Source organism: Myotis daubentonii, chromosome 10 (assembly GCF_963259705.1).
Source record: "Myotis daubentonii chromosome 10, mMyoDau2.1, whole genome shotgun sequence".
Classification (NCBI taxonomy): domain Eukaryota; kingdom Metazoa; phylum Chordata; class Mammalia; order Chiroptera; family Vespertilionidae; genus Myotis; species Myotis daubentonii.
In genome coordinates, this window is record NC_081849.1 from 62,022,425 (window position 1) to 62,039,449 (window position 17,025).

A 17,025-nucleotide genomic window follows, 5' to 3' on the forward strand; every position below is an offset into this window, starting at 1 on the left:
TTAAATGAACCGTTTTCTTGTTTCTTTGTATGTCTTGTTATTTTCTATTGGGATTTTTAGCATTTGAAAAGTCAGCCACCTCTCAAACTTTATGGTCCTCTTTCATACAGAGGGGGACATTCTCCATTCAGCCCTGCTGGGGTTCCGGAGACCTCTCAAACCTGCTCTGGGATGAGTTCTCCCTGAGCCTGTGTGGAATATCCTAATTAAAAAGATCTGCCTGTTTCAACTCTACCGCTCCCCCTGATGTCTGATACTGTGGCTGCTGGTGCTATAGTGTGCCATGGTACTGGAGAGTCACCTAGTGTCAGTCTGTGGTACTGCATTTTCTAAGGCATGTTGATCCCCTTCAGTTCTCAGAGGCCAAGCTCCCAGTCTGGCTCCTGGTTCTTGTCAGTGCTTGGATTCAGGCAAGAAAAAAACTGGTCCCTTGGGACGTCCACCTAAAGGTCAGCCGGAAGGAGCATAAGCTAGACCAGGGGTGGGCAAACTTTTTGACTCGAGGGCCACAATGGGTTCTTAAACTGGACCGGAGGGCCGGAACAAAAGCATGGATGGAGTGTTTGTGTGAACTAATATAAATTCAAAGTAAACATCATTACATAAAAGGGTACGGTCTTTTTTTCTTTGGTTTTATTCATTTCAAACGGGCGGGATCCGGCCCGCGGGCTGTAGTTTGCCCACGGCTGAGCTAGACGGAGACGTTCTCCCAACTGTCTTGATGGTAGCTGCTTCTCTTTGCTTCCTTCCGTTCCATTCTGTCGGTTCTGCCTTTCCACTTTTATTTCCAGCACTTAAAGAACGAACTATTGAAGCCTTGCAAATATGAAGGAATCTTTTAAGAAGAATGCTTTAAAGAATGAAACAGATGAAGATATTTTGTTTGCCCAAAATATTAGTTTATGTTGAGAATTATTGTAGAAGAAGAAACTGAAGAGGCCCAACTTCAATAAAACTCATGAAAGGCAAATTGACAAGCTACCACTTCATGCTCATAAATTGGCAAAAAGTAAAGTCTGACAATAACAGGCATTGAAGACAAGGTAGAGACTTGTGAGCTGCTGACAGGAGTGTGGATGGGTGCAAGCACTTAAGAAGGCAAGTTAGCAACATCTGGTAACATCAAAGATGCATCTCCTTACAACCTAGCAGCTCCATGCTGCAAAACCCACAGTGTGGTCTGAGCAGCAGCAGCAGCACCATCTGAGAGCTTAACGCAAATGCAGAATCTCAGGCCCCATTTCAAACCTACTGAATCAGTCAGCCCTTTAACAAGGCCAACCAGGTGATTATATGTGCCTGAACACAGTGTTGGCAAGAGGAAGTTTACAGTTGTGAGTACACTAAAGAGAATATTCTTGTATTATTTGTTTATTAAATTATTGTCTTATTTATTGTTATTAACCTAATTAACCTACTCTCCCCCCACTACCCCCCACCCCCATATATCAGGAACTATGCATTTGGGAAAAGGAGACCTGTACAAAACCACATAGTATTCTGTGTAGTAGCATTTCTCACAGCCTCTCACTGACTGATCAGGGCCATCCTGGATCAGCCATGGGATACACAGAGGCTCTTCTGATATTCCGACCAAACTCTGATACCAAGAGCTACTCCTATTTAACAGCTGAAAGGCTGGGCCCTGAGAGAGTGCTGGATTGTAGGATGGACATCTAGACCCCAGGAGGAGGTCTTGGCATTCGATACAGGAATGGATACTGGGTTCGAGGTCAGGGTCCTGGGATGGAGTTCTGGGCCCTGTCATAAAGTCCTAGGACCTGGATGTAAGTCTGCACCCAGGCTGTAAGTCTGGGTTGGAGGGAGATCTGGATCCCCGGATGGAGGTCTGGGCCCCAAATGGGGTGCTGGTCCCTGAATGGATGTCCGGGACCTGGTATGCAGTTCTGTATTCCATTTCACGAATGTGTTGTAATTTATTTAACCTCTCCTCTGCTGGTGGACTTTTAGATTTTTCCAAATATTTACTAACACAAATGATGTCAGGATGCACTTTCTTGGATCTTGCCTGCATACACTCTCTCTCTCTCTCTCTCTCTCTCTCTCTCTCTCTCTCTCTCTCTCTCTCTCTCTCACTGGTCTTTCCTCACCAATCTGAACAACCTCATGACTGCTGACTTGGGCTTTTTGTGCTTTTACGGAACTGTCCATCACACCACCACCATGTCACATTGTATATTCCTGACCACTTTGAGGAAGAGGAGTAGGGAGGGGTCTGTGGAGCTGCAATGTCTAGACTTTTTCTTCATTGTCTTCTGCTCACCAAATGGAGCCCACCTGTCAATAGAGGGGTTCAATGACGCTTCCCCTAAAATCGGGGGAGTAGGGAGCTTCAAATGTCTATGGAAGACCCACTTGCTTTCTAATTTCTCTCGGTTTCCTGGGTGTGGGTCACCTTTCTCCTAAGCTGTCCTGCCTCGTAACCTCTACTTTCACCATGACAGTGCAGAAGAGCTGGTAAAAGCAAGGAAACAAACAAAAAAAACCTTGACATCTGCAATTTCCTTTTTTTTGCTGTTGTCTAAGGCAGTGATGGTGAACCTTTTGAGCTCGGCGTGTCAGCATTTTGAAAAACCCTAACTTAACTCTGGTGCCGTGTCACATATAGAAATTTTTTGATCTTTGCAACCATAGTAAAACAAAGATTTATATATTTTTTTATATATATTTTATTGATTTTTCACAGAGAGGAAGGGAGAGAGATAGAGAGCCAGAAACATCGATGAGAGAGAAACATCGATCAGCTGCCTCCCGCACATCTCCCACTGGGGATGTGCCCGCAACCCAGGTACATGCCCTTGACCAGAATCGAACCTGGGACCCTTCAGTCCGCAGGCCGATGCTCTATCCACTGAGCCAAACCGGTTTCGGCAAGATTTATATTTTTGATATTTATTTTATATATTTAGATGCCATTTAACAAAGAAAAATCTACCAAAAAAATGAGTTTGCATGTCACCTCTGACACACGTCTCATAGGTTCTCTATCACTGGTCTAAGGGCTGCTATAACCCAAGCCACTGAAGGAGGTGACATTGCCCCAAGCCAATGCTTGACTTCTCAGCCCTTGTCTTAGTCCCCTAGCTTTGTGGCGAATGGCCTTGCCTGTCCCACCATGCCCTTACCTGCCAACCCCTCACCCTGAAGCCATGAGTCAGCACTTCCAGCTAACTGAGTGCAGCATCTCTCAGAAGTATGTCCTATGTCCTCTCTGCTTCTGATGCCTGCTTTTTAAAAAATCACTTTACAAGCCTCTCTGGGCTAGCCTCAGTTTTTAAGTCCTAGAACTTAGCTCTAACATTGTCCAGATCTCGAGTTAATACCTAATAACACTCCCCATCCTTGTTTTATTGCTGATAATCAAGCTTTCTCTTCCTGGCCTTGCAGAAAATTGATGTTTCTCTTTTGCCTTCATATGCTCAAGTGAGCCATAGCCAAATACCCCCAACCCCATTTTTTAACCCATATAACAGCATGGAGTGAAAACTGACTATGAAATATTCCTCTCTCACCCTTTGCTGATGGGCCCTCCACCCCTCTCCATCAGCGTTCCTAGTTCCACAGGGTTCCTGACAACACTCCCAGCCTGCTTTGGAATACAGTCTTCCCTCAGGCCACGGCATTTGCTGATATTTTATAAACAAGACTTTCTTTAACTGGTGCTTGGTAAACTGAATGAACAAGTACTACTCAAAAGATGGAGCGAGGCCGAAACCGGTTTGGCTCAGTGGATGGAGCGTCGGCCTGCGGACTGAAGGGTCCCAGGTTCGATTCCGGTCAAGGGCATGTACCTGGGTTGCGGACACATCCCCAGTGGGAGATGTGCAGGAGGCAGCTGATCGATGTTTCTCTCTCATCAATGTTTCTGGCTCTCTGTCTCTCTCCCTTCCTCTCTGTGAAAAATCAATAAAATATATATTAAAAAAAAAAAAAAAAAGATGGAGCGAGAACTCATTATAACTGCCAGCATTGTTTCCAAAGGGCTTAACAAACTCTGCACTATTGCACTGGTAAACATTTGTTTTAAAGATTCGGTCTTACCAGAAGCAGCCTTCTAAACAGAAACAGGAATGGTGTACAAGTTATAGTCCCTACCTTGTAATGATTTTGATTTTCCAAAACCTAATTTTTTTCTACACATTAGTTATTCTTTATCCTGCGACAGTAGCACTTTATCTCAGCCCCAATTCCCATTTAATCGGGAGATTCAGAAGAGAGGAGTACAAAAGGAAAGTGACTCAACGTGAAACAAAATTTCTAAGTAATGCTTGAAGCAGGAGACCAGCTGGTCTCCTGACCAAATTTAGAAGGCCGGATCAGTATACAAGTGTTTGCTGACAGTGTGTATGGAGTGTGTCAGTCTATAATAATGTGTATATGTACATCTGATTCTTTTAAAGGACAGGTTCTCGAATCCCCCAAATCCCACTGTAGCCAACGCTTTCCTGGGCAGCCCTATGAGAGCCAGGATCCCTCCGTGTGTCCCAGAACGCGGCACGTCACCACCGGAGGTGCGTGAGATGACCTGAGGAGGTACGCAAACATGGTTTTTATGTGTGTTTCAGTCAGTTTCTAATATTTATTTTACAATTGATTATTTTTCTATAGGAACATTAGAGTATTGTTTATATATATATATATATATATTAGTATAGCCTATCAAACTCCTGAATTCATGGGCACTACTGTTTAGAATGAAATTAAAGTATCGCTAGTAGATTCAAAGATGAACATTAAGTAAACACGGTGATAAAATGTACGCAGATCTGGCCAAAACCGTGAAGGTGGTACAGGAAGGACTGAAGCTGCGAAGGCCCTGCCCTCTCGCGTGCTGGTCAGAGCATGGAGGTGCTTCCTCTGACTCTGCCACGGGATGCCTGACCTCATCCTTTCGTTTCCTGCCGTATTTCCAATCAGCCGCCACGGGCCAAGTAAGCTAACTCGGCGTCTGCTAACTGGTGGGCGAATTATGCTGCATTTGGATGTGGGGCATTTCTCCGTTCAGGAGACAGTGAGTTGATGTGGATTTGGCTTACTGTTGAGAAAGAGGAAGAGGGCGTCTGACCTCCCCAGGAGCCCTGGGCAGCTGACTGGATGTCATGGGGCTCGCTGGCCTGCAGGCATCTTAACAGCAGGCTCAGGCCCTGGCAGAGCAAACCCCATGACTCCATGGGGCTGCCCCCCCGCCCCGCCCCCTGCCATTGGCACTGTTGCGCCAGAATGCCCTAGTGAATGATACTGCTTAAGTGAGCAGGTCCTGGAAAGTCTTTAGTTTATTAGGATTAGAGGGCACTTGATCTTGTAGGATTTTATTTATTTTAACAATTGTCATTTATTTGCTGAGTTATAACATTTTTTCTAGAAAGGCTGTGAGATGACTTACAAAAATACATACAGTAAGCCCTGGCCGGTGTTTCTAAGTGGATAGAGTGTTGGCCCGCACACTGAAAGGTTGCAGGTTCCATCCCCGGCCCTGGTTGGGGCGCATGTGGGAGGCAACCCACTGATGTGTCTCTCGCACATCCATGTTTTTCTCTCTCTCACTCTCTCCCCCCACCTCCCTCCCTTCCACTCTCTCTAAAAACCAGTGGAAAGAATACAAACAGTAAGATAGACGTTTAAAAGAATAAATGAGGAAACGGGGCAAAAGGAAAGTGAGGGCAGGAAAAAATGGAGCCAAGCAGGAGAACTGTCACCGCAGTGTCCCCGTGTGAGCTCGACACTTGCTGCTGCTGGTGGCAGCGGTGGAACTTTGGGGGAGCTTCTTGGGCATACAATCCACAGGGAGCAAGAGCCATCGGAAAGGAGAGGGAGGCAGGGTAGCTGGCCACTGCCTTGTAACTCACACAGAAGGTTGATCATTATCACAGGACACCTCAAGGGAGGCCACAACAACCTACTGCGTTTGAAACAGTCTCCCCTCCCTGGCCAAAGTCCCCCTGGGGCATTAACGCCCCAATTCTTCCACCTCCTCAGGTCTGCAGGTAGTGCTCCTGTTCTAGGGGGGGGGGGGGGGGGGCAGGGCAGCCTTCACTCTGACCACACAGGCTAGGAGGAGAGGTAAGCAGGGTCAACAGATCCGGGGTAGAATTGGGTGCCCTCAGTCTGTGCACAGAAGGCTCCCCATATCTGGATAAATCTGGAGTTTCCAAAAGAGGTTTGTGGGGACCGGGGCCGCAGGATCGGAAATTGCCCTGGGGCTCAGGGGTTGTGGGACAAACGCTTTTCAGTTTCCAGCTTCTCTGCTCAGACCCCTCGGCAGAAATGAAAGCATCTAAGGATCACCCGGATTTCCGGGTTGCCTTTCCAGGTTCAAACAGCAGCCCCGCCATCAGTGAACCTTGGGGCTGGCACTATTCATTGCCTACCTCAAAGCCCTTCCCTTATTCCTCATTTTCTGACGTGTTCAAGTTTTGGGTGAAAATCTCTAGTTCTCAAGGGAGGAGGTCAGTCCCTGGTCTAAGTGAGCACGGATCATTGATTTCGCGTCCCCGAGCAACCTGCGCAGGTTCTGGCTTTGACCACAAGGGGAAGTCTGCTCCCGGGGCCTGGGGGGTATTTTCCCCTCCAACAAGAGGGGAGTGTAGTCGGTCAAGGTCTGTGGCCATGTTGCTGCCAGTTCTTTGCCTTTGAATGTGGTCAATTGAGGAAACTATTGAGGAACTGCTATACTATCTTGAAACCCTAAGCCCGTGGTCGGCAAATTGCAGCTCCCGAGCCACATGCGGCTCTTTGGCCCCTTGAGCGTGGCTCTTCCACAAAATACCACGTGCGGGCGCGCCTACGGTGCGATTGAAACTTCGTGGCCCATGCGCAGAAGTCGGTTTTTGGCCTGGGCGAGTCTATTTTGAAGAAGTACTGTTGATATTTGGCTCTGTTGACTAATGAGTTTGCCGACCACTGCTAAGCGGACAGAACAGGCCTTGCCCCAGGGCCCTGAGCAGACTTCATCGAGCTGTTGAGTCAATGGATTTTTTCTGTGAGAATTAAAAGCCTTATCCGTAGGCTATCCTGTTACTTGAAGCCAAAAGTAGCCCTAAGATCTTGTCATTAGCACTGCAAGGCTCTGTGTGGAGCAATCAGAGAAATAAAAGATACACTGGGTGTGGTTTTCATCCTCAGGAGACGTTTGGTCTGGTTTAGGAGCTGGCAAAGTTTTTCAGCAAAAGGCTGGAGGTGTTTTAGACTTTGTGAGCCGGACAACCTCTGTCACAACCTCTCAAGTCTGCACGTGTGACAAAGCCACAGAGACGGTGCACGAGTGAGGAAACGTGTATTTCAATAAAGCTTTATTTGTAGACACCAGCATTTGTATTTTGTATACTCTTGTTCAGGTGTCACAAAATATTATTTTCCCCTCAACCATTTAAAGATGTAAAAACCTTTCTTAGCGGGCTGTACAAACTGCGAGGTGGGTTGGATTTCATTCATAGATTACGGACTTTGTGCGGGCAAGGAGAAGCCTTGGGGAAAATGTTATCTTTTCTATTTACAGAAAGGGAAAAAAGAAAGTAGGGAAAACACAGGTTTTAAAGTCTCACTGTTCTTTCAGTTTTGTCCTTAAATTAAAGAAAACCTCTGGGCAGTTGCCAAGGGCTGACCCTAGTTGAGCAAGGACTGGACAACCAATGTGAATGGCAGAAATATTCAAGGACTGTCATGCTTTTGGGGTGTCGGTTGAGATATGTCACTGAGACATTCACCCACACTTTTTTCTGTTAACCCCACTGTTTCAGCTTCCAAATGTTAGCCTTGAATGGGTCTAGAGCTCACTTTGTATGTAGTGTTATGTGGGGATCTAGTTTTATCTTTATCCACATAGCAGCAAGATTTCGCAAGGCTATCTTTCGGAAACCCCTCTTTTTCCTGGTGTGTTATAGTGAATGGGTGAGTGTCTGTAGCCTGGAGAAGAGAAGGGTCACATGTAAGGATGTGCACATGGGTACCCAGCAGCAGGGAGAAGCAATGCCTAGATGTCCTCATGGCGACATGGATCTTAAGACTTTAGGGAGAACGTTACACATAACACGTGTGTAACACAGGGACACGGGCACTCGCCACCACGGCACCCCCTCCACACAAGCCCTGGGAGCAGAGAGTCACCTCCAGCACCGGATGCAGGGGTGGGGATACGGGAGTGAGGAAAGTGAAAAGAATAAATGAAATATAAAGCAAGGGAGCGGGCTTATGTGGAGACTAATGATGAGAATGTGCTCCAACAGAGGAATAAAATTAGCACTCTTCATCTAGGTTAACGCTGTAAAAAAATTTATTAGCATCTCGATAAACCAGATCTGTTTCATGTCGTGGCCTGGGGTTTCCTGATGGTTCTTGCCTTCTGAGCGAAAGCTTGGGAATGTGTCACGCTGCAGCCAGGTGACTGCCTGCCGGGAGGCGTGGCAGCCACATGATGAGGGGAACATGCCAGTGGTTGTGTCAGGTTTGGGTGGGTGTCAGGGAGTAAGAGCGTGAGAAAGGATTGGAGCAGCATTTTGGGAAGACCGGCGGGGTTGTGAGGCGGGATCAGAGGCTCAACGATCATCCACCCAGATGACAACAATGACTGACAGTGATGGTTACTTTTCTATGCCCGACAGTAATCTCAGTGCTTCACATCCTCACAGCTACCCACTGGGGGCAGACCCTTCAATTGTTCTGTATTTTTTCTGATGAGGAGACTAGGGCTCAGAGAGGTGAGGTAATTTTCCCAGGGGCACACAGCGAGTAAGCAGTGCTGGAAGTGGGATTTGAACCCTTGCTGTCTGGTTCCAGAGTCTGCCACTGAATCCTCTCACTGTGCTGAGGGTTTCACTCGGTGTTGGCTGTGTCTGGTTGAAGCTATATCACCAGCACCACTTAACTTATGCTCTTGGTATTAATGATTTACTTATAAAAGGTTTAACTTTTTTAAAATATGGGGACATTCGGTACTATAGGAGGGACAGAATACAGATTTTTTTGGCCTTAAAAATCTTTTTTACAAGAATATTTTTCCCGTGGTTTTATTTCTCAATAAATTAAATATGCCACTGAGTATTTTTTAAAATATATTTTTATTAATGATTTCAGAGAGGCAGGGAGAGGGAGAAAGAGATAGAGACATCAATAATGACAGAGAATCATTGATCGGCTGCTTCCTGCACACGCCCTACTGGGGATCCAGCCCACAACCCAGGCATGTGCCCTGACTGGGAATTGAACTGTGACCTCCTGGTTCATAGGTCAAAGCTCAAGCACTGACCCACACCCACCTGGCACCACTGATTATTTTTAAATAGAGGCCCGGTGCACAAAATTAGTGCACGTGAGGGGGTCCCCTCAGCCCAGCCTGCACCCTCTCCAATCCGGGACCCTTTGGGGGATGTCCATCCTGGATTGGGCCTGAACCGGCAGTTGGGCATCCCTCTCACAATCCTGGACTGCTGGCTCCTAATCGCTCACCACCTGCCTGCCTGGTCACCCCTAACTGCCCCCCCCACCCCCGCTGGCCTGATCGCCTCTTACTGCCCCCCCATGCCAGCCTGGTCACCCTTCATGACCTCCCCACCCCCCACTGGCCTGGTCACCCCATGCAGCCTGCTTGTTCAGTCGTTTGGTCGTCCCTCACTAACCCCCCTGCCTGTCTGGATGGAGGCAGCCATCTTGTGAGGGCGTGGGGGTTAATTTGCATATTACCTCTTTATTATATAGGATAAAAAATATTGAGGGCTGTATTCTGTGCTGTACTATGACGTGTCCTTCCTGGACCTGGACACTGAGAACAACAAAGGTGAGAAGGAGCCGTTTTGATGGTGATACCATGAAGACAAGTTCACTGGTTAACTCAACCTTTTAATCTCTAATTGTATTATTTGTAACCTAGTCAATGGAAAAAAATTGTGGCGTGTCTTCATTTGTCTTGAAATTAAATGGTTGCAATTTACACAACCAAACAGATTGAAATGCTGTCGGATAAAAAGAAGAGGAAAGGAAACAATGAGGATGATGTCAGCGCGCTTATCAATGGGAAAGTTAAAGGCTTGCATTCAGGGCTCTCCGGTGGTACGCTGCTCTTTCAGACCAATGTTTTGGAGTGTGTTCAAGCCCAGAAGAAAGAGCAGCAGTCTTCATTAGCCAGAGACAACAGAGGCGTTTTCAGTGGGATTTAATGCTGGGTCGAGACTGCAGCAAGCGTGGAAATAACTGCGGCTGAACTCATTGAACGGATTGGTGCTGTTTACTGCTGTTCAAAATGAAAAGACCCCATTGATTCAAGTTCTCTTCCCCGATTCCCTTCATCAAGTGTGCAAGGAAACTGGCATGGCACTGCAGGCCAAAATGAGTGGCAGCATGAAAAAGAGGCACGTGAAGGAAGTGGACTTCCCTGGCAGGAACACCCAGCGCCCGTCAAGAGGAACATTGACTGACCACGGGGCCAGGCCAGGGGCCACAGCTGTCAGATGAGGCCGAGGGAACACGTGGCTTCTGCGAGGAATCGGTTCTGAGAGAGAATGAAGGCTGGGGCTGGGCCGAGTGGCAGAGATCTCAGAGTGGTGAAAAGACAGCTGGGTTGGCGCGGGAGAGCTCGCAGGCCCCCTGAAAGGCAGCCCTGCTGGGAACGAGGGCCACTGTTCCATGGCTGCTGCCCCCAGGCTCCCCACCCCTGCCCAGAGGAGGTGGCCCTCCCTGTGGGTCAGCTCACCCTGGACTGCAGCACACACGGGTGGAGTTTAAAGGTTAATCCACCTTTTAAGAGGAGAGGATTATGACAATACGTTTTCATAGGCACATCCTTCAGAAAGACAGCAGGGCAAAAGGGGACTCTCTCGTGAGGCACAGGAAAGCAACAATCAGGAAACAATATATAGAAAGAGGAGGAGCTTTAGGACTGAACTCTTCCTCCCTAAACACATATCTTCTACACTAATAAAAGACAAACATGAAAATTGACCATACCTTCACTATGCCTTAAGCCACGCCCACCAGCCAATCAACGTGACTATATGCAAATCAACCCAACCAAGATGGCGGCCGGCAGCCATGGAGCTGGAGCAAGCAGGAGGCTTGGTTGCCCCGGCGATGGAAGAAGCCAAGCTTCCTGGCCAGCTGCTGCCTCCTCTCAAGGCAACAAAGTTTCAATTATAGAAGGTAAATAAACCCCAGATACCTGCTTCCAGTCGCCATGGCCATGGAGCTGGAGCAAATAAAAAAAGAGGAAAGGCTGGGAGCGTCGGTCGCAGTGGGGCTTGGTCAGTCTGAAAAAAGCCATCAGCCCCTCACCCAGGCTGGCCAGACACCCCAGTGGGACCCCCACCCTGATCCAGGACACCCTTCAGGGCAAACCAGTCGGCCCCCACTGGTGCACCAGGCCTCTATCCTATATAATAAAAGGGTAATATGCAAATTGACCCTAACAGCAGAACGACTGGGAATGACTGGTCACTATGACACACACTGACCACCAGGGGGCACACCTAAGCTGGCAGTTGGATATCCCCCAAGGGGTCCCAGACTGCGAGAGGACGCAGGCCGGGCTGAGGGATCCCCCACTCCAGTGCACGAATGTCATGCACCAGGCCTCTTATCTTTATATAATTTTTCATACTATTATAAAAAAAGTTTAGATGCATCTGAAAACAAAATAGTACAGGGGAGGGTAGGTGGGTGAGAGGCAACCCACCAAAAACCTTATATGCATATATGCGTAACCCATGGGCACAAACAACAGGATGGTGAAGGTGAAGGGGAGAAGCAGGGGGTCAATGGGGGGAGAGGGGGCATATGTAATCCTTTCAACAATAAAGATTTAATAAATAAATGAAAACAAAATAGTACACGCTGCTGCATGTAGAAAAGAAAGCCCAGGGTGTGAGCACACAGGTTGCCAGGAGCCGCAAAACCAGTGCCCAGCATGGCACCGCGGCCGCCATGAGTCAGAGGCACGGGCTCGCTGAGCGTGCCCCAACAGATGGCTCCTTTGATTCTCAGTCTCAGAACCTGTTGCACATTCTGATCGTGAACACCAGAGTCATGATCAGACGAGCAACTGAAGGCACGGTCGGACAGGGTCTAACAGGAAAAGTAATGTAACTTTTAAACTCTGTAAAGAAAGTGGTGTGATACGGTGGCTTTTGTAGACTTCTTTACAACGTGGCTGCCTGGCTTGCTCCGAATCAGCGTTTCCCAGCTTTTTTCCAACTGTGACTTTGGCGGGATCCGTCCCAGCACTCTCTGACAGTCCCATGTGCCTTTAGGACCCAGGCATGAACAAACATCAAACTCCACACAGTCCTCCCCACAGCAACTTGGAGGACATATTGTGCTAAGTGAAATAAGTCAGGCGGAGAACGACAAGTACCGTATGATTTCGCTTATAGGTGGAATCTAAGTGAACAAACAGAACAGAAATAGACTCATAGATACAAAGAACAGACAAAGTTGCCAGAGGGGAAGGGGGCTGGTTGAAAGGCTGTGGGGATTGCAGATGGACCCTGTAACCAAGGCAGGTGCCCTTGATCGAACCGCAGGCTAACTCTCTATCCACTAAGCCAAACCAGCTAGGACTCTCTGTACTTTTTAAAAATGTGAAGTGATGTATGTGCCTCGCATTATATTGCATTGTACAGTGCTCCCTCTGCCCTCACAGTGCACCCTGACACAGCATCTGCATGCCTCCTCATCTGGCCACTGCCCCCACGTGGGTTGTGAGCCCCATCAAGCTGGGTCCTGTGTTCTTCTTTTCATCCTCACTTTCTAGCACCGTGCCCAGCATACCGGACAAAGGGTATTGCACAGTTAATCATTATGTAATTTTTTAATTTTTTAAATATATTTTTATTGATTTTAGAGAGTAAGGGAGAGGGAGAGAGAGATAGAAACATCAATGATGAGAGAGAATCATTGATCAGCTGCCTCCTGCATGCCCCCTACTGGCAATGGAGCCTGCAACCCAGGCACGCACCTTTAACCGGAATCGAACCCGGGACCCTTCAGTCTGCAGGCCGACATTCTATCCACTGAGTCAAACCGGCTAGGGCATTATGTTTTTGTTTTTGTTTTTAAAATTTTTTTTAATATGTTTCTTTATTGATTTCAGAGAGGAAGGGAGAAGGAGAGAGAGAGAAACATCAATGATGAGAGAGAATCATTGATCGGCTGCTTCCTACTGGGGATCGAGCCCGAAACCCAGGCATGTGCCCTTGACTGGAATCGAACCTGGAACCCTTCAGTTGGCAGGCTGACGCTCTTATCCACTGAGCCAAGCAGGCTAGGGCTAGGGCATTATGTGTGTGTTTTTTTAAATCCAGATGAAATTCTCATATTATCCATTTTGAAGTGAACAATTCAGTGGCATTTAGCACGTTCCCATGTTGTAGAGCCACCATCATTACCTACCTCCCAAATGTGTCCATCACACCAAAATAAGGCCCCTCACCACCAAGCACTCCCCCCATTCTCTCCGCCATGCTGCCCCTGCAGGCACCAATCTGTTTCCTATGGATTTGCTTGCCCCGGATATTTCATGTAAACGGAGTCACACGATATGTGGCCTTTTATGGCTGGTTTCTTTCTCTTAGCATCATGTTTTTGAGGTTCCCCCACACGTTAGCATGTCTCAGTACATTTTTTTAAATGTTCCTTCTTCTATCCAAATTATTCCATCCCACCTGGAATGCACTCTCCCCTGCCTCCCCTGTGCTCAATCTAACTCATCAGGCTAACAATAGAACAGCCATTGGCGCTTTGTGATTGCAGAGGTGAGCGGAAAAGGACGCACTGACCTTCGTAATTAATTTTCTCCTCTTTCCCTAAAAAGCTAGAAGAAATATGTTGGTTGACGTATAGCTTTAAACCTTAGTAACCCTGAAAGCGAGGCCGTTTCATTACTTATTCATGCGGAGAGCACCCAGACAGAGACTGAAGCACTAGACGAAAACAGAAGCCCGTGAGTCACTCGTTAATGCTTAAATCTGAAAACCGTGACTCTGATTATAACACGTTCAAAAGCCCACGGGCGGACAGGGCACATCACATGAGCTTTCTCTCGCTTTGAACTGATTCTGTATCTTCGGTTTATTCTTGCCTTTCTGTTCTGCCAAGTATCAAAGGCTGTGTTTCAACAAGTCTTGAAAGCTTGGAGAGGTACTTCCCATCGCTGTTCTTATCACATGCTCTTCTTCACAAGTAGACTTTTTTTTTTTTTTTTGCTAACTCATCTACTGTACCATTTTAATAGGCAGAATAATGGCCCCCAAAGCTGTTCCCATCCTAATCCCTGGAACCTGTGAAGATGGGAGGTGGCAACGGGGGGATTAAGGTTGCAGGTGGAATGAAGGTTGCTGATCAACTGATTTAAGACAAGGAAATGAATCTGGATTATCCAGGTGAGCCCCATGTAACCACAAGGGTCCTTCTAAGGGAGAGAGCAAGGAGGGAGGGTCATTGTCAGGTGGGATGTGAGAAAGGCCCCACCGGCCAGGCTGGCATTGCAGGTGGACGGGGGCGGCGAGCCAGGACTTCCAGGGAAGCCGCTGGAAAAGGCAAGGAAACAGTCCTCCTACAGCTTCCCTCTAACGCTTTTATTTCTGCCCAGTGAGGCCCATTGTAGATCTGACTTCCAGAATATAAGACAATCGATCTGTATTGTTTTAACCCTTGGAGTTTCTGCCATTTGTTACAATAGCAATCGGGAACAAATGCAACAGCTGTTTACAAACGTTGGGGAGAAAAGAACCTTAATTTTTATTTTATTGCTTAAAAACGCCAGGTTGGCCCTGACTGGTTTGGCTCAGTGGATAGAGCGTTGGCCTGCAGACTGAAGGGTCCCAGGTTCAATTCCAGTCAAGGGCATGTACCTTGGTTGCGGGCACATCCCCAGTAGGGGCTGTGCAGGAGGCAGCTGATCGAGGTTTCTCTCTCATCGATGTTTCTAACTCTCTATCCCTCTCTCTTTCTCTCTGTAAAAAATCAATAAAATATACATATTTTTAAAAAACACGCCAGTTTGAACTGAGCAATTCCTAAAGTTAAAGGTGTTAACTCCACCCCTCCACCCCCCCTTTTTCAGGTGCTGCTCCTCAAGCAGGGACTTTGGCCACCACGAGGGGCGTCAGAACCCAGGAGGCTTAAAGGTAATTTTGTACATTCTCAAAAGTTGACTATTTTCTCAACATCGTTTCCAAACTGAGTAATCATGTCGATGATACCAAGTAATTGAGATGGGTCTCTTCTTCCATTGAATAATTTCAAACTTAAATTACAGTATCATTTTATCTATATATATAAAAAAAAAAACCCCAAACTTGTCCAAAATAGCCCTGTGTCTGGTCCTATGACATAAACTAGTTCACATGTTGTCTGTCAGCTGTTGCTGCTCAAGCTACCCGTGACCCAACGGGTAGTGCTTTGAAGGAAGAACTGGTGTCCTCTTCACCTGCCTTCCTCTTTGCCTGCTGCCCTGTCCATCTCCCCTGGACGGGCCAGGGAAGGAGAGAAGACATAAAAGAAGATTTGATCCCTATGTCTGTCTCCCTATTTTTTTAAATATATTTTTTATTGATTTCAGAGAAGAAGGGAGAGGGAGAGAGGGGGAGAAACATCAATGATGAGAGAGAATCATGGATGGCTGCCTCCTGCACGCCCCACACTGGGGATCGAGCCGCAACCCGGGCATATGCTCTGACCGGGAATCAAACTGTGACCTCCTGGTTCAGAGGTCGACGCTCAACCACGGAGTCACGCCAGCCGGGCTCTGTCTCCCTATTAATGAAGGTTTTGTTACTTCCAATTTAGAGAGAGTTCGTCTGGCCAAAAACACAAGCCAGAACTAATTATCAGTAACAAGGGGCAATAATACTTAGAAAATAGGTCAACAGTAAGTTTTTCCTAAACTGAAGCTGTTTATGAAATTCTAAACGTCACATGTTTGTTGTAAATAGCAAACAGACTTACATAGATTATTCATACACTGTACGTAAGCACGTGCATAATTTATTTGTAATGAAGACACTGTTGTTTCTAGCATGAATCATGTATTCCCTCTGGTGTTTTTCCTTCACATTTGTCTCTAAGGCTGTCAAAGGAGCACTGAAGAGCGGCGTGTGGCCTTCGGGGAGGGAGTTGGCCACTCCCGCTCTGTGGATTTCTATTCCTTGTTAGCGCAGCTGAAACACCAATCAACACCCCCCCCCCTTTTACCCTCACCCCACGCAGGACGTCTGAATCTGCTGAAAATGGTTCTGTGGCTGTGACTTGAAGATCACACACAGTGAAGTGTTCATGTTGCCACCTTTCCTGCACATTCTGCAGCCAGAACTAATCTGAGCGTATAAAATTCATGTTCCAGACGAGCTTGTTTTGACATTTAATGCCTGCGTTCTGCAGCGCGAATAAACATGCTGTACGTTCTCTGCAGCTGACCCTGAGTGATATAACACAAAGCTCTGAGAGCAGTTACCAACAAGTATGCAGGTTGCTTCCACATTTAGATGGAATTGCACAGAGATCATAACGCGTGCTTTTGAGTCCGTTTCTCAACCAAGGGGGGTCTGAGCAGCTGTTTCAAGCATCTTCTGCACAACATGTGTTATCCATGCACATAATTCACAATTTCAAGTGACCGAAGACACACACACACACACACACACACACACACATACACACACACGCACCATCACCATCTTCGCAGCATTAGCCAGCACTGGGAGGAGCTGGTCATCTAGCTTAGAGCAAAGGAAACATAATTGTGACATTTCAGCATGAGCTGGGTGAGTGAGTCAGTAAAGGAACAGCAGCAAGTTGATCACCCATGAGGCTGGAGATTCCGATTTTATTTGGCGAAGGACCTTAGAATAGGGTCCAAAGGGAAGGAAGTTACTAGGAACTTCTTGGCACTGTGGAGTCGCAGCGTTGAAAGCGTGCCTCTCGAAAGCGAATAAACATGCTGAGAGCGAGTGAGTCAGAAGCACATGAATTGTAAGAGGTTGAACCCAAGAGGCCACATCAGGCAGTGCTGTTTAATACCAT